The sequence below is a fragment of the Aquarana catesbeiana genome, linkage group LG04 (assembly GCF_042186555.1).
Source record: "Aquarana catesbeiana isolate 2022-GZ linkage group LG04, ASM4218655v1, whole genome shotgun sequence".
Classification (NCBI taxonomy): domain Eukaryota; kingdom Metazoa; phylum Chordata; class Amphibia; order Anura; family Ranidae; genus Aquarana; species Aquarana catesbeiana.
This window is the reverse complement of record NC_133327.1, coordinates 256,700,833-256,728,426: the sequence shown is the minus strand read 5'-3', so window position 1 is coordinate 256,728,426 and position 27,594 is coordinate 256,700,833. Positions and strand designations below refer to the sequence as shown.

Below are 27,594 nucleotides of genomic sequence, written 5' to 3'. Positions count from 1 at the left end.
TCGCCAGTTCCTTAGTGTCTTGCAGGACAATTTTATGGGTCAGATGGTAGACGCACCAACTAGAAATAAAACATTACTAGATCTACTGATTACCAACAATACAGACCTGATAACAGATGTGGAAATACGGGGCAATTTAGGTAACAGCGATCACAGGTCAATTAGTTTCAGTATAAATCACACAAATAGGAAACATGAAGGGAACACAAAGACACTGAATTTCAAAAGAGCCAACTTCCCTAAACTACAAACCTTGCTAAAAGGCATAAATTGGGATAAAAAATTAGGAACAAAGAATACGGAGGAGAGATGGGTTTGCCTTAAGAGAATATTAAATAAGGGCATTAGCCAATGTATCCCATTGGGTAATAAATTTAAAAGAGCGAACAAACACCCTGGATGGCTTAACTCCAATGTAAAAATGCATATAAAAGCAAAGGAGAAGGCCTTCAAAAAATACAAGGTTGAGGGATCATTCTCAGCATTCAGAATTTATAAAGAATGCAATAAGAAATGTAAGGGTGCAATTAGGATGGCTAAGATAGAACATGAAAGACACATAGCGGAGGAGAGCAAAAAAAATCCCAAGAAATTCTTTAAGTATGTAAACAGTAAAAAAGGGAGGACAGACCATATTGGCCCCATAAAGAATGAGGAAGGACATCTGGTTACAAAGGATGGGGAGATGGCAAAGGTATTGAATTTATTCTTCTCCTCAGTCTTCACGAGTGAATCGGGGGGCTTCAGTAACCAAAACTGCAGTGTTTATCCTCATGACACAACACAGGAAGCACCTACATGGTTAACAGAGGGCGGAATTAAAATTAGACTTGAGAAACTTAACATTAATAAATCACCGGGACCAGATGGCTTGCATCCGAGGGTACTTACAGAACTCAGTCAGGTGATTGCCAGACCGTTGTTCCTAATTTTTACAGACAGTCTATTGACTGGAATGGTACCAGCTGATTGGAGAAAAGCCAATGTAGCACCAATATTTAAAAAGGGCCCAAAAAACATCCCTGGGAATTACAGACCAGTTAGCCTAACATCAATAGTATGTAAACTCTGGGAGGGGATGATAAGGGACTATATACAAGATTTTAGTAATAAGAATGATATCATTAGCAGTAATCAGCATGGATTCATGAAGAATCGTTCTTGCCAAACCAATCTATTAACCTTCTATGAGGAGGTGAGTTGCCATCTAGATAAAGGAAGGCCCGTTGACGTGGTGTATCTGGATTTTGCAAAAGCATTTGACACAGTTCCCCATAAACGTTTACTGTACAAAATAAGGTGCGTTGGCATGGACCATAGGGTGAGTACATGGATTGAAAACTGGCTACAAGGGCGTGTTCAGAGGGTGGTGATAAATGGGGAGTACTCAGAATGGTCAGGGGTGGGTAGTGGGGTTCCCCAGGGTTCTGTGCTGGGACCATCCTATTTAATTTGTTCATAAACGACCTGGAGGATGGGATAAACAGTTCAATCTCTGTATTTGCAGACGATACTAAGCTAAGCAGGGCAATAACTTCTCCGCAGGATGTGGAAATCTTGCAAAAAGACCTAAACAAATTAATGGGGTGGGCGACTACATGGCAAATGAGGTTCAATGTAGAAAAATGTAAAATAATGCATTTGGGTGGCAAAAATATGAATGCAATCTATACACTGGGGGGATAACCTCTGGGGGAATCTAGGATGGAAAAGGACCTGGGGGTCCTAGTAGATGATAGGCTCAGCAATGGCATGCAATGCCAAGCTGCTGCTAATAAAGCAAACAGAATATTGGCATGCATTAAAAGGGGAATCAATTGCAGAGATAAAACGATAATTCTCCCGCTCTACAAGACTCTGGTCCGGCCGCACCTGGAGTATGCTGTCCAGTTCTGGGCACCAGTCCTTAGGAGGGACGTACTGGAAATGGAGCGAGTACAAAGAAGAGCAACAAAGCTAATAAAGGGTCTGGAGGATCTTAGTTATGAGGAAAGGTTGCGAGCACTGAACTTATTCTCTCTGGAGAAGAGACGCTTGAGAGGGGATATGATTTCAATTTACAAATACTGTACTGGTGACCCCACAATAGGGATAAAACTTTTTCGCAGAAGAGAGTTTAATAAGACTCGTGGCCACTCATTACAATTAGAAGAAAAGAGGTTTAACCTTAAACTACGTAGAGGGTTCTTTACTGTAAGAGCGGCAAGGATGTGGAATTCCCTTCCACAGGCGGTGGTCTCAGCGGGGAGCATTGATAGCTTCAAGAAACTATTAGATAATCACCTGAATGACTGCAATATACAGGGATATGTAATGTAATACTGACACATAATCACACACATAGGTTGGACTTGATGGACTTGTGTCTTTTTTCAACCTCACCTACTATGTAACTATGTAACTATGTAACTATGTAAGTCTACCGAGATCATCCAGTCTCCCCGTTGGACCATCTGGATGATCGTGTGTAAGGATTCCATTTTGAAAGAGTCCAACTGAATAAAACGGTTTAATCTTTTCAGATCCACTACTGGTCTCCACTCTCCACTCTTTTTGGGAATAAGAAAGAGAGGAGAATAGAATCTTGTGAATCTCTCGGATGGAGGGACAGGAATTACTGCTTGTTGAACTAGGAGCAGGTGAAGGTACTTCTGCAGAGCCTCCGCTTTTTGAGGAGAAGTTGGTTGTTTTGTTAGGATGAACGAGTCTTGTGGAGGATGATCTAGGAATGTCCAAAAATGACCAAAACGGACTGTAGATACCACCCAAGGATCTTTGCACCGGCTGGACCAGACTTCTGCAAACCTTTTCAACCTGACACCTACTGGAGGGGGTTGGAGTGGCCTCCTGTCAAAAAGATTTCGTCCCCTCCTGGGGATTGGCGAGACTCCTTTGTTTGTTTGATTTTAGAAAAGTGGCCTGAGTACTTCTCCAATTTTTTTTGTTATCTCTATTTTGCCGAAAGTGAGAGAAGTTCTTGTTCCTGGAGGATTGAAACTTAGAAGACACAACTCGAGAGCGTCTCACTCTTCTGTCTTGGGGGAGCAATCCGGATTTTCCCCCAGTCACTCTAGAGATTGCCTTTTCCAATTTATCCCCAAAGAGAGCCTTCCCGTCAAAGGGGATTTTGCACCAGTTTTGTTTTGATGCTGCGTCGGCTGCCCACGGCTTTAGCCACAGTGCTCTCTTGGCCATAATTGTGTGCAACATCGATCTGGCTGAGTACCTCACCGAATCAATGGCTGCTTCCCCTACAAAGTCCGCCGATAATTTGAGTTCCTCCAATGCTTTAATGATGTCATCTTTTGGTACATCCTCACGAATGGCTGTCTCAATATTCTCAGTCCAGACCCTGATAGCATTAGAGACTGAAGCCAATGCTACAGCCGGTCTGCAGGCTCCTCTGGCCAACTGATAGGCCTTTTTTAAGTCTGCGTCTATACGCCTATCCAAAGGGTCTTTAAAAGAGGCTGAGTCCTCCATAGGTAGGGTGATATTTTTTGCTAGGCGTACCACTGCAGCATCGACCACCGGAGGAGTGTCCAAGAGGGCAGAATCAGACTCTGTCAAAGGGTATAACTTTTGAAGCCGGTTTAAGGAGAAGAATTTGTCGGTCTTCTTCCATTCCCCCTCTATCAGATCCTTTAACTCCTCCATAAAGGGAAAAAAGGTAAGCTTCTTCTTTAAAAAAGGAAAAAATTACTTAGCCTTTTTAGGTGGTTCCTCCACCTCTTCCCAGCCGATAGCCTGCTTAACTGCAGAGACAAATGGTTGCACTAAAGACAAATTAAAGCCCGAGGGTTCCGACTCATCCGTAGAGTCCTCTGAATCACCTCTATCCCCTGTTGCCGGGAGAAGTGGCCCTGCGGTGACCCCTGCAGGGTCCGCGGCCGATGTGCCAGGAGGAGTTGTTTCTGAAGGCTGGTCTTGGACACTAGGTGTGCCCTGTTGTGAGGGAGACGAGTGTATTAACTCAGCTAAAGAGTCTTTAACCACTCTTTTTATCAAATCTGTCACTTGCTGAACCTCCGCTTTTTCTTGATCAACATAACCCTGCAAACAATCTTTGCAGATCAATTTATCTGCCAACGGGATTGCTCCACATGCCCGGCATTTTTTGGTACTTTCCCACCTAGGTGGGCTGGATGACCGATGTCTTTTAGAGGCTGACCTTCCATCGGAATGGTGGCGGGAACTAGTTGATCGGCTGTGCCCAGAACCTGGGTGGGAGTGTCCACTGTGATGACCAGAAGTCTGATTAGACATGCTTTGGCGTATAGGGCTGAAACGAGATTAACAGCATAAAGGCACTCTTTTGTTCAAAAAATAAAAGTTTTTTTTTTTTTTCATTAGGTACGTGCCCTTACCTAGGAAAGCGAGGGTCTTGGTCTGACGGCGACTGACTCATAACTGCAGGGGGCAGGCAAGGGCAGAAAACACAGCAAGATAGGATACTAGAGATAAAGAAAGCAACCAGATAAAATACATAAAAAAAAAAAAATATATACAAAAGGACCCCAGCAGGCAACCATAAAATACTTTAAAACCAGCAATAAAAGTTTAATAATTAGCAATAGAAGGACTCTCCATTTAAGCTGCACAAAAACACTACTTACAATTAAGATTATTCTGCTGCCCACAAGAGCACTCCAAAGGCAGGACCTGCTCCCTTCAGAGCCTGCTGCTAACTACACTCTGAATACCTAAATAAGGGAAGGGGGAGGCGAGTTCGCTTATTCCCCCTCCCTAATTCCGCCCCCTAGCAATAGAGAGGGAGCCAGGAGTTTAGCCCATAAACAAGATGGCGCCAATGGCTTCATCCATCAGCACCTGAGCCAAGCGGTCACGTGACCCACTCAGCCAATCAGACGCCGACCGAGGTTAGAACACCGCTCCCCCCTCGGTGCTCGCTGCCTTAAGGGAAGCATGGACAGGGGAGACAACACGCTGGATAAAGAAAACAAACAGTAAATGAGATATATAAAGAAAAAAAGGCTCAGAAGAAGAGCCCCTATCTGCCACCTGCAGAAAACTAGCTAAGCCTACAAGCAGAACTGTTGCTCCTGGTTAGGAAGCTGCTGCTGCCCCAAAAGACCTTCAGAAGGGGCTCCCTGCTTATCAGTGCTGTTAGCAACCCAAGACAGGGGACTGCATCTGGGAGAGGCCTGAACCCAGACGGAAGCTGCACAAGGCAGAGGCAAGGCACGTACTGACACTATCCATCAGGTATGAGGAAAAAAAGGAGAATGCTTTTGGGGGGTATGATTGTCACTTTTATAATGTATTAACTATCCTGAGGGGAGGACTCCGGGGCGGAGCTTATCACAGGTATGCTGCCATGGAGGCACCAGGAAAAAAGTTTTTCCTTTAGTTACACTTTAATTAAATACTTGTAGCCTTGTGTCTGGCTTTTATAACCCTGGCAGCTCTTCTGAGCAGCATAACTGGCCACATTGGGTACACTATAACAGACACTTCTTTCCACCAGCATTTTCTTTGTTGTTGTGCTATTTTATCCATTGGAAACATTGGGGTCGATTTACTAAAGGCAAATCCACTTTGCACTACAGGTGCACTCCCTTTAGATCTGAGTGGAATATCTGAAATGAGGGGAAGCTCTGCTGATTTTATCATCCAATCATGTACAAGCAAAAATGCTGTTTTTTATTTTCCTTGCATGTCCCCCTTGGATCTACAGCGACTTTACTTCCAAGTGCACTTGTAGTGCAAAGTGGATTTGCCTTTAGTAAATAGCCCCCTTAGTTTGTATACTTTGTGCCAGCTATTCTTAAAGCAGAGTTCCACCCAAAAATGGAACTTCTGCTTTAAGTGCTGGTAAACCCCCGACATGCCACATTTGGCATGTCATTTTTTGGGGGGGAGGAGCGGGTACCCTGTTTTTACAGGCACACAGCTCCCACTTCCTCCCCTGGCTCTGCGGCGGTGGAAGGAAGATCACCTCTCCCCCCTCCCTCCCTGCAATCTTCTGGGACACGTCACAGGTCCCAGAAAATTGCCCGGCCATTCACATCGCGGCCCCACGCATGCACAGTGTGCGCCCTGCTGTGAAGCCCCAGCCGGGCACCCACAGTTAGAATGCCGGCACCACAGAGAGGAGGGGGAGAAGAGCGAAGCTACCTGCACCCGCATCGCTGGGCTGTAGAACAGGTGAGTGTCTGATTATTAAAAGTCAGCAGCTACACTTTTTGTAAAATTCAAAAATTCAATTTAAAGTCTTTAAAAATGGGTGGAACTCTGCTTTAACCAAAGTTCTTTCACAGATTGTAAGTGGTTCCTTGAGCTATAACTGGTTGACCTCCCATCTGATGGGGCCTGTATAATTACAGGTCCAGCACCACTTGGCAGAGCCAATAGAATGACACCTATTATCCTTTTTAAATATCCATAAGGGTGGCATTCTGACCATCACTGTAAGGAGAATTCTTCCCTGCTCACCAATGTAAGGAGCATTGCTCCCACTGACCCACATGAATAAAGTAATGCAGGGATTCCTTGACAGTTGAATATTATTTTAAGGGTTGCTCTGGGGTAGAAATCTGGAGAAAAACTGTTCTATACAGATTGAGTTCCTGCAAAGTGGTTATGCACCATTTGTTTGCACTGTATTAATGTTTGCATTTCAGTTTCTATACTATGCTCCATGTTGTTTAAAGTAGGCAAAACATTTTTCTCATTTTCAATAGTGTAAGGAAGAATTATAATTTCCATTAGTGAGAGTTAATTTTGCTTTACTAGCCAAAACAGGAAGTACAGTCACGGCCAAAAATATCACCACCCCTCATTTCTGTCAGATAATGCACGACTTTTCCCAGAAAATTGTTGCAGTTACAAATGTTTAGCCATTCTCATGTTTATTTATTTTGTTTGTATTGGTATGACACTAAAAAAGTGGAGAAACAAAAAGCCAAATCTGACACATTCCACCCAAAACTCCAAAAATGGATTGGACAAAATTATTGGCACCTTCTGAAAATTGTAAGAAATAGTTGCATTCCAAGTTTGTGATGCTCCTGTAATTTGGAATTAAACTTACCTGTAGCGATTAACAGGTGCTGACAATATAGAAATCACACCGGCAACCAGATAAAATGGTGAAAAATGAACTCAACCTTTCTGTTGTGTGTCTCTGTGTGCCACACGGAGCATGGAGAAGAGAAAGAGCAGCAACAAATTGTCTGGGGATTTGAGAAAAAAAAAGTTGTGGATAGGAATGGACAATCTCAAGGTTACAAGTTCATCTCCAGAGATCTTAATGTTCCTGTGTCCACCGTGTGCAACATTGTCAAGAAGTTTACAGCCCATGGCACTGTATCTAATTTTTCTGGACAAGAGAGGAAAATTGATCAAAGAGTTTGCCAAAACTTGCCTGAGGAAGCCAAAATCCTTTTTTGGAGAATGTGCTGTGGACAGATGAAACAAAATTACAGCTTTTTGGTAAAGGCCATCATTCTACAATTTTCAGAAAAAGAAATAAGGCCTTTAACCACATCAATACAGGGCATTTTCACACCCTTCCTGCCCAAGCCATTTTTCTGCTTTCAGTGCTGTCACACTTTGAATGACAATTGCGCGGTCATACAACACTGTACCCAGATGAAATTGTTTTTTTCCCCCACAAATAGAGATTTCTTTTGGTGGTATTTGATCGCCTCTGCAGTTTTTATTTTTTGCGCTATAAACAAAAAAAGAGTAACAAGTTTGAAAAAAAACACAGTATTTTTTACATTTTGCTATAATAAATATTAAATTTTTTTTCCTTAAAACAAATTTTTTCCCCAGTTTAGGCCAATACGTATTTTTCTACATATTTTTGGTAAAAAAAAATCGCAATAAGCGTATAATGATTGGTTTGCGCAAAAGTTATAGCTTCTACAAAATAGGGGATGGATTTATAGCATTTTTATTATTTTTTATTTTTTTACTAGTAATAGCGGCGATCTGCGATTTTTATCATGACTGCGATATTGCGGCGGACATATCGGACACTTTTGACACATTTTTGGGACCATTCACATTTATACAGCGATCCGTGCTATAAAAATGCATTGATTACTATATAAATGTGACTGGCGGGGAAGGGGTTAACATTAGGTGGTGATCGAGAGGTTAACTGTGTTTGCTAGGGAATGTTTCTAACTGAAGGGGGTGGGGACTCACAAGGGGAGGAGACCGTTCGGTGTTCCTCTGTACTGGGAACACACCATCGGTCTCCTCTCCTCTGACAGGACTGTGGATCTGTGTGTTTACAGACACACAGATCCACAGTCCTGCTGTGTTACCGGCAATAGCGGGTGCCCGCCGAACATAGTGGCCGGGTAACCAGTGACACAGCGGGCACGCGCGATTGACGTCGGTGGCGGCGCGCGCGCGCCCCCTGGTGGGCCGGGAAAGAGAGTGCGTCATATGACGTCCTCCCGCAATGAGGGCTGCGCCGCCTGGCCATCAGTTGACAGCCAGCGGTCGGCAAGCAGTTAAAGGAAAGAATACAGTCCCTAGAGTCAAACATGGTGGAGGTTCACTGATGTTTTGGGGTTTGCTTTGCTGCTTCAGGCACTGGATGCCTTGACTGTGTGCATGGCATTATGAAGTCTGAAGAATACCAAAGAATTCTGGGGTCTAATGTAGGGCCCAGTTTCAGAAAGTTGGGTTTTCATGTCCAAAAGCACCCAGAAATGGTTTAAGACAAAACGCTGGAGAGTACTGAACTTGCCAGTGATAAGTCCAGGTCTAAATCCCATAGAGCACCTGTGGAGAGATCTCAAAACAGCAGCTGGGAAAAGAAACCATTCCAATCTGAGAGACCTGGAGCAGTTAGCAGAAGAAGAGTAGTCCAAAATTCCAGTAGCGATTGATTTCAGTTATTTTCTCCAAGGGGTGTGCTACCAATTATTAAAATGAGGGTGCTGATAATTTCGTGCAGTCCATTTTTAGAGTTTTGCGTGAAATGTATCAGATTTGGCTTTTTGTTTCCCCACTTTTTTGTGTCATACCAACACAAGAAAAATAAGTAAACATGAAAATGCCTAAACATTTGTCATTGCAACAATTTTCTGGGTGGATTATCTTACAGAAATGCAGGGGTGACAATATTTTTGGCCATGACTGTAGGAGGTAATCCCTTCAAAGTGAGGGAATGCCTTGTTGGCAACAGAATGAGTATCCCCACTGGACATTTTTCCTTGCATTCTTTTTCTGGTGACAACTCACAATTTGTGATTTTTATTTTACTTTCACTCTTGATAATAAAGGTCTTTAGCACAAATGGATAGGGTAAATCTCCTAACGCTTACCGCACATGTTACAATCTGATTGTGCAATCAAACTATGTAGTGCAAGGACCTGCCTGGTTAGACTGCCTGAATAGATAGATTAAGTAGGTCCTCATATTACATAGTTTTGGTAAATCTAAAGTTGATTGTACCAAGAATGTATGGTCAGATTGTAAAGTGTATGGTGACTCTAATGGGGACACAGACAGCAATAAAACCTGTGTTCTAATAATACTCTACTCTATCTAAAAAAAAAAAAAAAAAAAAACATGCAAAAAAATTGCCTTTAAAGCGGACCTTCAGTCATTTTTTCAACTTTCCATCTATTAAATCTTCTGCCCTTGTTGTTTTGAATTTAAAGAGTAAAACATTTTTTTTTTCTGCCAGTAAATATCTTATACAGCCCACTTCCTGTTTCTTGTCTGGTAAAAAGTATAGCAAGTAATTCTGTGCTGCCCAAAAAGGCAAATAAGCAGCTAACACGGCCAATAGGATATAAGCATATAACAGTAAGACAAAAATATGTGTAGCGCTAAAAAACTTAAAAGTTCAACATAAGGACAATGTAGTCCAACTAGTGGTGAAAAACATCTTAGAGAAACTTAGAATAAAGTCCTCCATGTTTATAAGGCTCATGAATGCTAATGGTCCATATAAATGCAGTGACTTCATGTGAGGAACAAATCAAATGCGTGACATCTGGAGTGAAGACAGAAGAAGCACACCACCACCGACAATAAGAAGGCTTACCGGATCTCGTGGACCCAAGAGGACATAAGCCCAATTGGGTCAAATCAGACTTGGGTGGTGGGTGATGGTAGATGTTCCGGAGGAGTGGTGGAGATGGAAATCCAAGAGTGAACCATGGACTGGTATGTCCCTCAGACAGATCCAATGGACCCCCAAGCAGTACTGCATTGTGGGTCAGGTAGGCTTGATATGGTGAACGGGGTGATGAAAACGCCAACTCCTGGGTGCAATCCTTCCTGGGGTGTTTTCAGGCACAAACATATGGAGAAGGAGCCCGCATAGTAAAGTACGTCTTGTTTAATTAACTAAAATCATTCTTTACAAATTTCCAATCATAAAATCAATCTTTACAAGGTTCCAAGGTGGAGGGCAAACAGATGAACATCAATTACCAGTCCATTAATCAATAGATTAATGAGCCTTATAAACATGGAGGACTTTCTTCTAAGTTTCTCTTAGATGTTTTTCACCACTAGTTGGACTACATTCTCCTTATGTTGAACCTTTAAGTTTTTTAGCGCTACACATATTTTTGTCTGGTAAAAAGCCTAGGCTTATGACATCATGCACAGCTCTCTCTCTCACTTTTGTAAGAGTTTGCCAGGAAGGGAGGGGGATGAGTCATATGAGGGCCAATAAGAGCTGCAGGGGTACAGAGCTGGAGAAGTGCCTCTGTGTGTCTGTGTAAATCCAGAAAATGAACAGCCAGCAGCTTCAGCTGACCACAGTTAAAATGGATGCAGCCAGACTTAGTGGAGGGAGATTTCTGCAGCATAGTTGGCAAGTACAGAATCACAGTATTTAAAGAATAATATGCAAAGTAGTTGGAGGGAAGCTTCAGAATGGCTAAGATGTATTTATTACAAATCATGCAAGCAGACTGTAGTTCCTCTTTAATTATACTTTAGGCTGCAAGAAGGACTGTTTTTTTGAGCACACCCTTAAAAGTGTTTTGAGCATTTTTTATGTTTCTATTGATGTTCATTAATTTTTAGTGCTCTAGAAAAAAATACTTTTGTTTCAAATTAAATAAGGTTTGTTTACCTTGAAATTGAAATGTGCTCTTTTTTATGTACTGTTACTCTTCACCATAAAAGACTAAGCTACTCCCTTCTCTCCTAACACAAATTTTCTTTACACACCCCAGAAATTCTAGTTAACTGCAAATTGAAACTAGACATTGATTAATGTACTAAACACAATTTTGTTTAATCAGCAATATTTATGGAAGCCTTTTCTAGGACATTTATTTGACCAGTGTAAAAATACGAATCTGGAAACGTCTAATAATATTTCTAGCGAGTGCATTGATTTCTTCTACTGTTTCGGGAAGTCTATTGTGTCATGTGGATGAACATATGAATAGTTTAAAAAAGAAGGAGAGAAAATCCATCTTCAAATCGATGTTTAACTTTTGTCTGTGGATATAATTCTGGTGTGCTCAATGATGCATTGCGTGGCAAGAAAGCGACAAGCACATTGCACAAATATTGCAGCTTACATGATTATGTTGTGAGGTAGGTGATGGTAAGAACTTCCACAAGTGGCTGTTCACATTTCCAGTGAAACCAGTTACATCAATAATTTATTTATCTGAACACCCACTGACCTCCAATACAATGGGGCACTTTACCAGTTACCCCCAGTGTAATAACCACAAAATGTTTTGCTAACTAGTTGGAAGAAAGGAGGTTCAGGTCCACACCCCCAGTACAATTTGTGAAAACAGGGTTCCTCAAAAATTGGGACATTAGAGGACCATGAACACTCAGAAAAATAGAAAATGTACAAAAGGAAATACAAAATTATTACATTACATTATTATCGGTAAATGACATAATACAAAAAATAGATAAAACTGAAACAAGTGATATGAGAAAGCAGTCCAAAGACAGACAGCAGGAAGAGGCCCAAATCGACTGTCGGGGAGACAGGGGAAATCCAACGCGTTTCAACAGATGAGGTAAGGGTCTTCTTCAGAGAAAAATGGGCTAAGGACATTCCAGATAAATACAAACAATCTACAATATTAATATAAATATAAACATAATTACACACAAAATATTCAAAATATTACATAATTCATAAGCTAATCATCTTTACAGTTATTTACAAAGAAAAAGCACAAAACATAGATGTAGGTATCAATACTGACCTCATGTGTTGCGTGTTTCAAACAAAAGGAGATCATAACTCAGCAAGCAAGAGGAAACTATGATGCCAAAGCAGCGTCATAAAAGCCAAAGCAAGACGGAGATAAATCATGTCCACATGAAACCCCCCCCGTGTCCGAAGAATGTCTCCCATGGCGGGGGGGGGGCCGAGCAGTCTCGAGGGACCATCCAACACTGATCTGGGTGCATACAAAAGAGGGGAGTAATAAATAAATCATGATGCAAAACATGGTGTACAGAGGTACCCCGCACTGCCTAAACTAATGGTAGCAGCTAACACAACAAACAGATATTTTTGTTTAAAATCACAAAGGTGTATACGTGTAGCACTAAAGTGTTTGGGTTGATTAACACAACCCAGCCATTGACATAGAAAAATGAATCACAAAATCTTAGTAGAACAAATTAGGTAAATCAACAAACCATAGTGACTTAAACAAATATACATGAATTATAGAAATACCACATGTGATATATATCATATAAGTGGCTGAAAGTTAAATAAAAATTGGTGCAAAATAAATATAAATAAATTAATAAGTCTGTAAAATTCTTAGAAATCCACAATGTGCAGTGAGTGATTGAAAGTCCACAGTATATAGTGAATAAATTGGAGGTCTTGATCATCGCATAGGTATCCAATATGGTGGATGAAAACTGAAAACACCAGTGTAATTAAGCCACCACCGAGGTAGATGTAGGCTTACTGGATGGCTTGAACTCAGAAGAACGTACGTTCTGTGAGTCAAACAGGCTTATGTTGTCAGCCGACAACCAGGATGGAATCTTGGGAATCCTCTGTGGTTGGAACGCAGAATATCCTGGAACCTCATGAGAAATCGGTCTCCATACAGGTGGTTGTACATCAGAAGATGGTGGTCAATTGGAGTTTGAAATTTATTGTAGGACCTTGTCCTTAACCACTTGCCGCCCGCCATATAGCAGAATGGCGTCGGCAAAGTGGTTTCAACATCCTGACTGGACGTCATATGACGTCCTCAGGATATTGAGCCGCTGCGCGCCCCCGGGGGCGCGCATCGCGGCGATCGTTGTTGCGGGGTGTCAGTTTGACACCCCGCAACACCGATCTAGGTAAAGAGTCTCTGACGGAGACTCTTTACCACGTGATCAGCCGTGTCCAATCAAATACTGATCTGTGCAAAGGCAGCTGCCAATCAATGCCCAGGCAGCTGCCAATCAGTGCCCACTCCCATGCCTACCACTGCCAGTGCCACCAGGGATGCCCATCAGTGCCGCGTATCAGTGCCATGTATCAGTGCCCATCAGTGCCACGTATCAGTGCCCATCAGTGCCGCCTATCAGTGCCCAGCAGTGCCGCCTATCAGTGCCCATCAGTGCCACCCATAAGAACCCATCTGTGCAGCCTTTCAGTGCCCATAGGTGTTGCCTAACAGTGCCCATCAGTGCCCACCAGTGCCACCCAGTGCCACCCATAAGTGCCCATCAGTGCCGCCTATCAATGCCCATCAGTGCTGCATATCAGTGCCACCCATCAGTGCCGCCTACCAGTGCCCATCAGTGCCGCATATCAGTGCCCATTGTCAGTGCCTGTCAGTGCCCGCTCATTGGTGCCACCTCATCGCTGCCGCCTTATCAGTGCCCATCAGTGAAGGAGAAAACTTACTTATTTACAAAATTTTTAAACAAAAGCAAAACTTTTATTTTTTTCAGAATTTTCGGTCTTTTTTTATCTGTTTCACAAAAAATAAAAACCGCAGAGATGATCAAATACCACCAAAAGAAAGCTCTATTTGTGGGAACAAAATGATACAAATTTAGTTTGGGTACAGTGTTGTATGACTGCGCAATTGACATTCAAACTGCGACAGCACTGAAATTGAAGTGGTTAAAGCAGACCTTCAGTCATTTTTTCAACTTTCCGTCTATTAAATCTTCTGCCCTTGGTGTTTTAACTTTGGATAGTAAAACAGTTTTATTTCTACCAGTAGTTACCTTATACAGCCCACTTCCTCTTCCTTGTCTGGTCATTAACCTAGGCTTATGACATCATGCACAGCTTTCTCTCTCACTCTTGTGAGAGTTTGCCAAGAAGGGAGTGGGGATGAGTCATAAGAGGGCCATTTCACGCTAGAGAGCTGGAGGCAGGAAGTCAACAGGCAGCAGTTTCAGCTACCCACAGTTAAAATAGTTGCATGCAGACTCAGTGGAGGGAGATTTCTGCAGTATATTTGGCAAGAACAGAATCACAGTATATATAAAATAATATGGTATAAGTGGTTGGAGGGAAGCTTCAGAATATCAAAAATGTTTTTTTTATTACAAATTATGTGAGCAGACTGCAGTTCCTCTTTAAAGTGAACCTTGGTTCACTTTTATTTTCTAAATCCCAGCTCCCCTATGAACCAATATAGCATTAAAGCGGAAGTACACTTTGCTATCTTTATTGTGTTTTTCATCTAGCTAGTTATAAGCACTTCTTTGCAATTTTTATATAGTATAATGTATGCAGTAACGATTCTAACTTACTATTTTTGTAAAGTTTGTAACAAAATTGTCTTCTGGTATAAAGCGGCGGCATCTTGGGTACTGTTTGCTGAGTCGGCTGTATACATCATTCCCGCTTTCCCCTGCTGTAATCTTGCGCGTGCAAGATAGGCTTTATAATACACCCTCTATATGAAAAAAAAAAAATCCACTTGAAATCACAAAACATCCACTGAAAATCCAGTTGATTTGTTCCTAATACATGCCATTGAAGATAGACTGAAAGCTCCAGTATAACATTGTACAATTTATACAGAAGATTCACACATTTTCCTAATGGAATTTTATAATATAAATATAGGAATCTTTTGTGAAAATTGTTTGAATTTTTAGTGAAAACTTTGTATTTTTTTTTTAAATAGACCTCTAAATGTTTTTCACTAAAAGGATTATTGCTATATGAAATTGCAAGTGACACTTTTTGAGCACTCAATTAACTTGATATACAGTTACTGGGGAGCCCTCTAGATGGGATAAAGAGAAACCTGAGAGATCTGAGATGTGAGAAAAATATTGAAATATCACACGCACAGCACACAAAGGAGAATCTAGTTTATTCATAATTTGCCAAACTCCTTTAGCTTATTAAACAGTTTTTGCCTTGCACACAATTTATGCACCACAACATCTTGCAATCTGCCAACCTCCAGTTTAAGCTAGCGTATACCCCCTTTGATTTGGAAACTAACTAAGAGATGCCATGAAGAATGCCAAAAAAAAAAAAAAGCAGCTTTACACAAACACAGTTAATAGGGGGAACTGCAAACACCCTCTATGGCTCTAATCAAAGCTTCCAACAACTGGAAACTAATAAGCCTGCTATTATCCTGACGCAAAAATTGCTCGTGGAAATTTTTCAAGAAATGAAGAAAGACACAGTAGCTTTTACAAGCAGGCATAGTGTTACAATTAAAAAAAAAAAAAAAAAAGGAGACAAAGTTGCAACGGAGCTAAAGAAATTCCTTCCAGTGTCAAATCAGTTATTAAAGTAAAACTAAAGGCATTTTGTTTTTAAATTGGATAGAGTAAAGACAGGTTATAACCCTTGTCAGTTTCTTTTTGCCATCTGTGCCCATTTGGAAGGTTTACCACCACTTAAAAAGATTAGGTCCCAACCTGGGTAAAGTAAATGGAAATAAATGCACTGTAATCATTTGGACATATGCTTTTATTGTTCCATGTCCATAGATGTGTGCAGCCTGTTGCATTAGGGTGTGCACCCCAAAGTTTACATATATACTGTAAAGGACTAGCGTCAAATGTAGAGCTTCAAGGATGCCGCCACTCACTGGTTCTTCTTTTTAAGGGCTTTGTTTGCTCATTTTTATTAAAAGCAAGTTCAGCAAACAACATAGGTTTCCCTCATAGGGGCTTTCAGCATTCCTTTTTTCATCAACAAAAAATGACATTCAGCCTAGTTGGCTCTCACTTGCAGCACTGCAGCTCTGGCCTTACACTCCAGGCCCTTGTCTGTCCCGTACAGACTGTTTCACCAACCAACCACCTTGGTGCACACAGCTAGCAGGCTCTTGCTGCACTGGCTCCCACGTGGAGCCCTCCTGACTCCTGGTACTCAGGCTTCCTATCTGCCGGGGTGGAGCCCAGAACCATGGTCAGGTTACTACTAAAAGTCCAGCACACACCTGACCAATCAGTTTGCTGGCTGTTCTCAAAATCAGGACCCAGGATTAGGGATTTCATCCCACCTGGATCTCTCTAAAATCCCGGAGCTCCAGGTCCCAAAGTGGACTTTACAAAACACTGAGGAAACTGAAAGGCCAGTTTCCTCTTCATGTTACAAGCTCCCTGGAGCCCCTCAACCCGTTTGGTTGAGAATTCTGGGTCACATCCTCCTTCTAGACCCTGGTAGGGCAACGCTCTGCCACATAACATACACACATTGACACACACACTCTTATAAATAAATGTAAACAAACATATTAAAATGTATTAAAACATAGACAATGTTAGTAAAGCAGTGGACGGTATCAGTAGGGCAGTGGACGGTGTCAGTTGTTTTTATTTTATTTTTATTTTTTACAATTTTTTCAAATCTTTTTTACAATATTATTTTTTTTTTTTTATAATTTTTTTAGGAGGGGGAACCTTGGTGAAATATCAGGGGTCTAAACAGACCCTGATTTCTCACTTTTGAGACAGAGAAAACGGCTGAGGACAGACATTCCCTAGTCCTTTTCTCTGCAGTCACAGCTGCACTGAATTGTGAATTAATGGGAAGATCTCTGTGCTGAGCAGCTTCCTGTTCCTCCACAAACACAGTTTTCAATGCTTCAGTTATGAATGGACATAGGAGTGTTTAGTGTCGATTACTCACTGTATTCACTCAGAAACTGAAAGGGCAAGTAAATGCCCTTCCTTTTTTCTTTTTCCATGGCCCTATTTTGAACTGCTGTCTTTGGATTTTCCCGGTCCGGAATTGGAGGACGTATGCAGGAGCTGTTCGACTTCCACATGTGATCATCACTTCCTTTCGGTGACCGTGGTCTAGGGGATACCATCCGGCTGGATATCACGGGAGATCATCCCCTTATGCCTATTTGACGCACTGCTATGCGGTATGTGCGTCCTACGGATCCGGTAAGGGTATCCATTTATACTCATTGGAGATCTATGTGCTGTGGTATCTGCTGTCGCCTTCCCATTTGAGTGCACACACGCCTCCCAGCATCTACTGTTACCCTCCGTTTGGAGAAGACACCTTTCTTTACCTCACATGTTATGGACTTTCACCATTTGCTGTCCTGGTTTTTATTTGGACACTCCAATTAAAGCAGGGCATTTGCCTAGCTTTTCACATTTGATGGTGTCATATGTATATGTTCAATAATTATTTTATTTGTTTTTCACATATGTGTCTAGTATATGCTGGATACTCCTAGCGCTGCACTTTGGTTTTTTGTATACTTAGTGGACTTGGTTTGTTTGTGTCTCAGCTGCTTTGGTCACTTCATTGCATTTATTATTTTATTTGGTTTAGCGCATCTCTTTCTTCATTTTTAAGTAAATGACATATGTACCAGCCCCTTCCCCCACACTCCAATCCTGACCCATTTCCCACAGCAGCTGGTTGGAGAGGAGGGAAGCCTGCAGAGCGGCACGGGGAGGGGGAGTGTTGGACATGGGGGCCAGAGCAGCAGGGGCAATCAGTACTGCACAAGGTGATTAGGGTGTGCCCAGGCACATGGCCACAAGCCTTGTGCACCCTTATGGGAACCCAATTAAGACATGATATATAAAAATCTAATGTATGTCACAAAAGTGAATACACCCCTCACATTTTTGTAAATATTTATTATCTTTTCATGTGACAACACTGAAGAAATTACACTTTGCTACAATGTAAAGTAGTGAGTGTACAGCTTGCACAACAGTGTAAATTTGCTGTCTCCTCAAAATTACTCAACACGCAGCCATTAATGTCTAAACCGCTGGTAACAAAAGTGAGTACACCCCTAAGTGAAAATGTCTAAATTGGTCCCAATTAGCCATTTTCCCTCCCCGGTATCATGTGACTTATTTGTGTTACAAGGTCTCGGATGTGAAAGGGGAGCAGGTGTGTTAAATTTGGTGCTATCACTCTCACTCTCTCATACTGGTCACTGGAAGTTCAACATGGCACCTTGTGGCAAAGAGCTCTCTGAGGATCTGAAAAAAAGAATTGTCACTCTACATAAAGATGCCTAGGCTATATGAAGATTGCCAAGACCCTGAGACTGAGCTGCAGCACAGTGGCCAAGATCATACTGCGGTTTAACAGGAGAGGTTCCACTCAGAACAGGCCTCGCCATGGTTGACCAACGAAGTTGAGTGCATGTGCTCAGAGTCATATCCAGAGGTTGTCTTTGGGAAATAGACGTATGAGTGCTGCCGACATTGCTGCAGAGGTTGAAGGGGTGGGGGGGTCAGCCTGTCAGTGCTCAGACCATATGCCACACACTGCATTAAATTGATCTGCATGGCTGTCATCCCAGAAGGAAGCCTCTTCTAAAGATGATGCACAAGAAAGCCCGCAAACAGTTTTCTGAAGACAAGCAGACTAAGGACATGGATTACTGAAACCATGTCTTGTGGTCTGATGAGACCAAGATAAACTTATTTGGTTCAGATGGTGTTAAGTGTGTGTGTGGAGGCAACCAGGTGAGGAGTACAAAGACAAGTTTTTTTTGCCGACGGTCAAGCATGGTGGTGGGAGTGTCATGATCTGGGGCTGCATGAGTGCTGCCGACACTGGGGAGCTACAGTTCATGGAGGGAACCATGAATGCCAACATGTACTGTGACATACTAAAGCAGAGCATGATCCCCTCCTTTCAGAGACTGGCCTGCAGGGCATTATTACAACATGATAACAACCCCAAACACACCTCATCTACCACTGCCTTGCTAAAGAAGCTGAGGGTAAAGGTGATGGACTGGCCAAGCATGTTTCCAGACCTAAACCCTATTAAGCATCTGTGGAGCATCCTCAAATGAAAGGTTGTGGAGCGCAAAGTCTCTAACACCCACCAGCTCCCTGATGTCATCATGGAGGAGTGGAAGAGGACACCAGTGGCAACCTGTGAAGCTCTGGTGAACTCCATGCCCAAGAGGGTTAAGGAAGTGCTGGAAAATTATGGTGGCCACACAAAATATTGACACTTTGGGCCCAATTTGGACATTTTCACTTAGGGGTGTACTCACTTTTGTTGCCTGCAGTTTAGACATTAATGGCTGTGTGTTGAGGTATTTTGAGGGGACAGAAAATTTACACTGTTATACAAGCTGTACACTCACTACTTTACATTGTAGCAAAGTGTCATTTCTTCAGTGTTGTCACATGAAAAGATAATAAAATATTTACAGAAATGTGAGGGGTCTACTCACTTTTGTGAGATACTGTATATAAAAAGTAAATGCACTTACAAATCCGTAGCTTGTATAAAGCAGTGAGAAGATACTCCACCGTGGGATCCAGCCCCCAGCGTGCACAATGATGTCACAAGATCGGCTCCACCCAATCATTTCCCCCAGTAGGGCATCTTCACGAATTTGTAAGTGCATTTACTTTTTAAATACAATTTTATCAGATTGTACTGCACTATGAGGTTCTCCTGTCTCATGTCTTAATCAACTTCCTGAATGTCAATGTGGGAGTAAAGTCTCATTCTCTATATCAGGGTGGAAGTGACAGCCCTCTGAGGCAGTTGGTTAGTGAGTTTGTACCTCTGTTAAGCTGGCCATTCACTGATGTAAATTCAGCAGGGCCCAAAAGAATCCTAGTCAGTGTGTGGCAATCTCTACTCAGCAGAAGTAGATCATCTGGAGAACTTTTCTCAACTGATGTTGGCAAACTTTTCTCGACCAGCCACTGGACAATCTATTTTGACAGGTGAGGATGCCGGAAGGTCAGAATACTATGTCCCAGCAGAGGTGATTCCTCCATCCACCTCATTTGTGTGGATGAAGGAATCTGTGTGTGGCCAGCTTTCCTCTGCTCTCTCTACTGATCAGCATGCTTTTTCCACAGCAGAACAAGGGATTGGTTATTTGTGCTGCTTCTGTCTCCCCCTGTCTGGGATCTGCCATAGAATACACGGCAAGAGCGTGATGCCAAGTCAAATTTAAGACCTTACACTGCTTGCATTAAAAAAAAATTTCTTTAATGATGTATTAAGGATTACAGAGTTGCATTTATTTTTTCTTTTAAAAAATTTATAGAGCTTAGCTTTAGGTTTATCTACAGATTTTAAATTCTCAACGCATGTACAGTACAGTATAGTCCTTGCAATTAAAAGGGAAATATGAAAACAGTTACTGCAATCACTTTTAACTTATGAATCTGAGAATTTTGGAATGTGCTAAACATGAAACTCATTACAGTAAGCTTCAAAGGTAATGCCTAGATGTTAAAATAGAGCAGAACATTTATTCTGGATTTTATTGCAAATGCCAAAGCCCAAGAAAGCAATTATTGAAGGATCTCACCATGCACCTTCTTTTCCCTGCCTTAGTACCCTTCTTGTTTTTAGCAAGGAATACATTATTAGATGGTTAAAGTAAAAGAAAATGGACATATTCAACCACCCCATCCTTTAGATCTTTTTTTTAACATTCCAAAGTAAACAGAGATTAGTGGAAAAAAAATCAAATGGGAAAACTTTTTAAAGCAGGCTTGAACAATTCTGCAAAGCAGCAACAAAAATTTGGCCCAAGGACTGTAAAGTCAAAGAAAGAGACATAATGGTTGCTGTTTTTGGTATGAATACACAGTCCAACAAAGGGGCACAGGAACACTCCGAGGATATGAGACTGTAAAGACTAGATTTTGGTGTTGCAACTATTGTAAACGTTTAACCTTAAGGGTTAACCCAGTCATATTGTAGTAGGCGATATCAGACATGTAGGGGAAGCAGGCACAGTGCCATTAAACATATTACATGCAGATTAACCACAGAACACGGAAGGATTTTTTCCCACTATCTACCCTGCAATCCTCAACAATATACCTCAGAAACATTTTTTGATACTTATATAGTACAAAGATCTTGCTCCTTAGGTAAATCTATCCTCTCCTGCATTACCAAATCCTCAGCTCACTCTGATATTCTCTCCTTCTGAGTGTTATGTAAGGTCATTTCTTCTACCTCCTGTGGCCATTATTGAACTTTGGGATGGTCAGGTGTTATCTTCTAAATTGGGTATTTTTATTGTTTTTAACAACAAAACAATCATACATAGAAAAGACATTTGCAAGGTGGGCTGATATACACAGCATGGTGAAGAATAATGCCGCGTAAACACAAGTGGACTTTACGGTAGACTTTGCTCGGCGGGCTTTTCACCGGACTTTGTCGGCTCCTTGCGCCGGACTTAAAAAGGGACGGACTTGGACACACACGATCACTGCAAAAGTCCGCTGGTTTGGAACGCAGTGACGTACAGCACGTACGACGGGACTATAAAAAGGAAGTTCAAGCCCCACCACGGCACCCTTTGGGCTCCTTCTGCTAATCTCGTGTTTATCTCGTGTTAGTAGAAGTTTGGTTAGAGACGATTCGCGCTTTCCACACTTCAGCTTATTTCGATGGTTTTCTGCGGTTCAGTTTGTGCTTGTGAGGTTTGTATCTGCTTTTCAGTGCGTGTTGGTCAGTTCGTAACCTGCCTTGCAGGCCGTTCTGGTCCGCTCGTTCCTGATATTCAGGTCATTCTTCATAGGCCTTGATGTTCTTCAGTGCGTTTGTTATAAGTTTGTTTGTTTGACCAGCCGACCGTTTTGAAGCCATGTCGCATGGACGTACTCGTTCTTGAGTTCGTGCTGCATGGGGACTTTGTGTTGGGGTTAATACTTTGACCCGAGTCCAGTCCATGAACAGGGCGAGGAGGAGTTCATGGATGAAGAATTGGTTGCGCCAGTGTGACCAATTCTCGAATATGCCTGTGCTCTGTGAGCTCCGTGAGAATAATCCTGAGGATTTCAGGAATTATCTCCGGATGACGGACCCCGTTTTTGAGCGTCTGCTGGCTATGCTGACCCCCTATATCAGCAGGCAGGATACCTGCATGAGGCAAGCCATCAGTGCGGAGCAGAGGCTAGTTGCCATGTTACGTTACTTGGCGACTGGGAGAAGTCTTCAGGACTTAAAGTTCTCGACAGGCATCTCCCCCCAGGCTCTGGGGATACTAATCCCAGAGACTTGTTCTGCCATCATTCAGGTCCTGCAGAAGGACTATATGAAGGTAAGTTTTATCCTTTAACATTACATGATATGTATTAAATGTTTGCTAATGTATAGTCTAAATGTCCTCCTTACCTAATTACAATGATTCCAATATGCTGTGAATGTCCCCTTTATCTTCATGCATGCCTGTTTTTGGACATTAATCATTTATTGCCCTACATGCATATTTACATTCAATAACCTCCCCACCATGCAATCCTGGGTCCATTTATATCTCTAGCCTATAGTCCCTTGAACAATGTATATTGTCAGCTCCATTGTACTGTTTGAACCTCCCCCACCCCTCAAATGTTTTAAAATGTCAGGTGTGTTTTTCACCCTAATTAGAACCCCTCCCCCACCCCTCAAATATTTAAAAATGTCAGGTGTGTTTTTCACCCTAATTAGAACCCCTCCCCCACCCCTTAAATGTTTAAAAATGTCAGGTGTGTTTTTCACCCTAATGAGAACCCCTCCCCCACCTCTCAAATGTTTAAAAGTGTCAGGTGTGTTTTTCACCCTAATTAGAACCCCTCCCCCACCCCTCAAATGTTTTAAAATGTCAGGTGTGTTTTTCACCCTAATTAGAACCCCTCCCCCACCCCTCAAATGTTTAAAAATGTCAGGTGTGTTTTTCACTCTAATTAGAACCCCTCCCCCACCCCTCAAATGTTTTAAAATGTCAGGTGTGTTTTTCACCCTAATTAGAACCCCTCCCCCACCCCTCAAATGTTTAAAAATGTCAGGTGTGTTTCTTAACCTAATTAGAACCCCTCCCCCACCCCTCAAATGTTTAAAAATGTCAGGTGTGTTTCTTAACCTAATTAGAACCCCTCCCCCACCCCTCAAATGTTTTAAAATGTCAGGTCTGTTTCTTAACATAATTAGAACCCCTCCCCCCACATTAAAATTGATCAATGGGCCATCAGAGGGGGTGATTAATCTTATAAGTGGGCCTTATGTTTTTTATAATTTAAATAACAAACACACATATTAATAATGTTTGACTGCTGTTGTTCACTAATGTTTTTGTGTAATCTGATATCCAAGTTATGTTTTAAATTCCTTATATTAATTTTTTTTGTTTTTTCACTCCACAGTTTCCTTCCAGTACACAGGAATGGCAGACTGTGGCCTCCCAGTTCGCTGACCGTTGGGACTTTCCCAACTGTGTCGGGGTGATGTCCGCATTGTGCCACCACCGCATTCGAGGTCTTATTTCTATAACTACAAGGGGTTCCATAGTGTAGTTTTGACGCCGGTGGTCTCAGCACATTTGGACTTTCTGTTTGTGGATGTGGGGAAGAATGGCCGGATGTCTGACGGAGGAGTTTTTGCACAGACCGAGCTGTGCCAGTGTCTCCAGACTGGTGGCCTGGGATTGCCACCTGATGACCAGAATGTGGATGGACTCCCCTCAGTTTTTATCGCTGATGAAGCGTTTGCTCTCGGTGAGCACTTGATGAGGCCGTTCCCCCAAAGAACACTCACCCCTGAGAGGAGGGTATTTAATTACCGGCTGGCCAGAGCAAGAAGAGTTGTGGAGAATGCCTTTGGGATTCTGGCCAGCCGGTTCCGTTTGTTCCTTTCAGCCATAAATCTGGTGGACTATAAAATTAATCACGTCATACTTGCTTGCTGCATACTACATAACTTTTTACGTAGACATTCTGCTACATATCAAACCTCTGTTGGGCCTGAGGCCGGACTTGTACAAGATCCAACAATGACAGGCCTGGAAATTGGCCGTATTGGCCTGGCCCCCCGAACCGCACGTCAAGTGCGTGAGCGATATGTGAATTATTTTAATGGTCAAGAAGAGCTTTAATTTAATTTAAAAAAAAAAAAAATTGAGGAAAAAATATCTTGTTTTTATTCTTGTTTGCATTTAGTTTGGTCTGTCTCCTAGTGCACTTGTGGTAGTGGCAAGTGCATTTACCTTTAGTTAATAAGGCCCTTTGTCACTGTAACCACACACAAATTTACTAAACATATGATTGAGAAATAATCAGCCACACACATTTTAGTAATAAAAACATTTTACTGTGTGCACATTGAAAGGTGCATTTTTGGAAACTTTTTTTTTTTTTGTTTTATTTATTTTATTTTTTTTAACAAAAATAATTTATTTTTTGGAAAACTTTATTAAAGGCATATTTAAACAAAAAAAAATGCAATTCCTGGAAGACCAGACAGAAGCCAGGCAATCACTTTCGACCCTTCCCCCCCCCTTCCCTCCAGGCTTCCCCCCACCCTTCCCCCCACCCTTCCCTCCAGCCTTCCCCCCCAGCCTTCCCCCCACTCTTCCCTCCAGCCTTCCATCCACCTCCACCCCAGCTGAGGAGTCCCAGGAAGAACTGAGCCTTTTCATTCCTGATGAAGTGGATGCGCCCAGCTTCAGCCAAGTATCCTTTTTTGTGGAATTTGTGATTGTGTAAATTTTATTAATGATGTTAACATATTAAATTTTGAAGTGCTTAATAAAAATGACTTCATCACAAATATTAATATGTAGACATATCACTAGACAGTAGTGGCCAAAAATATACTTTTGCAGAGGTGTGCACCCCCAAGCTCAAATACATATGCATGTGTATATGTACTGATGGTGTCAGTAGGGCAGTGGACAGTGTAATTTTGTTTATTTTCTTTGACAAAAAATAATTTTCTTTTGTAACATTTTTTTGGGGGATGAAATATCAGTGGTCTAAACAGGGGGGAATATGCACCACACAAGGCGATTAGGGTGTGCCCAGGCACACCTTTCACACCCTGTGTGCACGCCTATGTACTTCAGATATTGTTGATCACCTGAAATAATGGTGGTGTCAAATAGATAGCCTTTACTATTTGTGGAGAATTATATTTGCAAGTCATGAGCTGAAAATTGTGTGTGATTGCGTAACACAAAATTACAACTATGTACCTTTTTTTGACACAGGATGTCCTCAGCCAGGAGGAGGCCTTGACCAGTGGGAGAGAGGAGGAGGCCTTGCCCAGTGGGAGAGAGGAGGAGGCTGTGGCTGGGCCGAGTAGAAGCCACACAGAGTGTCAGGTGCCTCCCCTCCGCATTCTCACCAAAAGGCCCAGGAGAATGACCCAAACTGAGGAGGAATCCCTAGCCCTCATACGTGAAGCAAGCCAAATCCTGAGTACACCACCCAATGCAGAGGAGGTGTATGGGACATATATGGCCACCAGATTGCTGGAATTGGAAAAGGGGCAACGCCTCCTCTGTGAGGGTTTGATTTTTCAGGCCTATCAGAAGGGCTTGAGAGGGGAGCTTACTGCTACCACGTATCTGGCCGATGAAGCCACTCCTCCTCCTCCTCCTGCCCCAAGTACACCACCAGAGGCCCAGCCTCCGAGGAAGGCTGCAGAGAAGCATGGAGGGAAGGCTGCAGAGAAGCGTGCAGGGAAGGCTCCATGGAAGAGTCGAAAGTGATTGCCTGGCTTCTGTCTGGTCTGACTGTGCTCCCTGTGCTCCCTAGTCGCAAGATATCAATTTTCTTGTCCTAAAACTTGATGTGTGTCCTGGGGGACGAAAGGCTTCACAGATTCTAAAAGTGTCTCCAGTGTTGCCTTCCTAATTTTTTTTTAACAAAAATAAATGGATTTTTTGGTTACCTTACATTATTGACTATGTGTTTTGATTCCAAAACGACATTTTGTTTGGGAGTAAGCAGGTACAGGTCAAAAAGACTATGGGGTTGATTTAATAAAAGCAAATAGACTGTGCACTTTGCAGTGGGCAGTTGCCCTCTGCAAGTGCAATTGCTCCAGAGCTTAGGAAATGAGGTAAGGCTTGACTTTGCAAAGAGTACACAATCCTGTGCAAGGAAAATTCAAAAAACAGCATTTTTGCTTGCACATGATTGGATGATGGAAATCAGCAGAGCTTCTGCTCATTTACTAAGCTCTGGAGCAACTGCTGTTGCAGAGGGCAACTGCACTTTGTAAAGTGCACAGTCTTTTTCCCTTTAGTAAATCAACCCCTATGTGTGTGTTTGCCAAAAGGTTAAATCATTTCTAAAATCAAGTGAAAAGTACTAGTGAAAAGTTCACTTTAGAAATTGCACAGCAAGTGCACTTGTTGGAAGTGCAGTCGCTGTAAATCTGAGGGGAAGAGCTGAAATGAGGGGAAGCACTGCTGATTTTATCATACAATCATGTGCAAGAAAAAGGGCTTTTTTTTGGGGGGGGGGGGGTTCCTTGCATGTGCCCCTTGGATCCACAGCGAAGGCACTTCAAAATGCTCTTTCTGTGCAATTCCAAGTAGAATTTGCACTTGTAGTGAAAAATGAATTTGCCTTTGGAAATAAACCCCCCTATGTCTAATTAACAAGGGACACCAACCTCATTAAGGTTCATTAAAACAACACAAAATATTAAGGTTATTGTGGTAACTTGAAAATACAAAAATAAAATAAACCAAAAAAAATGTTTGTATAATTTAGCACACATTGTAAAATAGATAAGTGTTGAAATCAATAAAAAGTTCAAAATCTAATTTAATACTTTATTTATGGAGATCTGACTTTTTAAAAATATCATATTAGTCATGGCATGAGGATAAATCATGAAGAAAGTAGTTTGTGAGAACTCTGTGTGAATATAAAGCAGAAAAACAACTTCATTCCTCTCGCATTATAAATAAAAAAAAAAGCTCTGTATTAAAAGATCACAGAAGAGGAATGTGCTAGCTTCAATACGAAGGCTAGTTTTACCATACCGATCGCTTCCGTCTTGTAATTGCTTCAGAGCATGCGTCAGTTTGAGTTCGTCGGACTAGCACACAGACGACCGGTTTGTCCGCTAGAAAGAAGAGTCTGTTGGATAGATTTAAAACATGTTTCAAATCTAAGTCCGTCCAACATTTGAGCAAACAAAGTCCGCTGGAGCCCACACACGATCGAATTGTCCGACGAAATCCAGTACGCCGGACCAAGTCTGCTGTAAAGTCCGCTCGTGTGTACACAGCATAACATGAAAACAGTAGTCTCACATAGTTCTGCAAAGAAACAAGAGTCTCATAGTGGTCCACTACAGAGTCCTTGTAGCACAAGTTTCCACTATGAGCTGAAAGAACATCAGAGGATATACAGTGCATTTATAAAGTATTCAGACCCCCTTCACT

At 42.1% G+C, this 27,594-nt stretch overlaps 1 long non-coding RNA gene across 1 annotated transcript in view; it reads left to right on the top strand.

Annotated features, from left to right (window-relative positions):
• The first annotated feature begins 3,803 nt into the window (after positions 1 to 3,803).
• Positions 3,804 to 27,594, top strand: part of LOC141141482 (uncharacterized) — a 76,660-nt gene continuing 52,869 nt past the window's right edge. Inside the window, exon 1 of the long non-coding RNA XR_012244096.1 lies at positions 3,804 to 5,226. This is a non-coding gene — a long non-coding RNA (uncharacterized lncRNA). The remainder of the gene's footprint in view (positions 5,227 to 27,594) is intronic.